Here is a 321-nt window from a genome sequence, read left to right as displayed (position 1 = left end):
CAGCCGGGGTGCGGGATGGTACCCAGCGGTGCCGAGCGGTGCCCGAGGGTGCAGGATGCTGCTCAGGGATGCAGGATGCTGCCCGGGGTGCCGGGTGGTACCCAGGGATGCGGGATGGTGCTCAGAGATGCCGGGTGGTACCCAAGGACTCTCAGGATGCTGCCCGGGCTGCAGGATGATGCTCAGTAGCGCAGGGTGGTACGCAGGGATGCAGGGTGGTACCCAGGGATGCAGGATGCTGCGCGCGCTGCGGGATGCAGGATGCTGCTCAGGGATGCGGGTTGCGGGCTGCAGGATGCGGGAGGCGGCGCGGCGGGGCTG

The sequence above is a fragment of the Corvus brachyrhynchos genome, unplaced genomic scaffold (assembly GCF_000691975.1).
Source record: "Corvus brachyrhynchos isolate BGI_N302 unplaced genomic scaffold, ASM69197v1 scaffold193, whole genome shotgun sequence".
Classification (NCBI taxonomy): Eukaryota; Metazoa; Chordata; class Aves; order Passeriformes; family Corvidae; genus Corvus; species Corvus brachyrhynchos.
Note: the sequence above shows the minus strand (reverse complement) of the source record.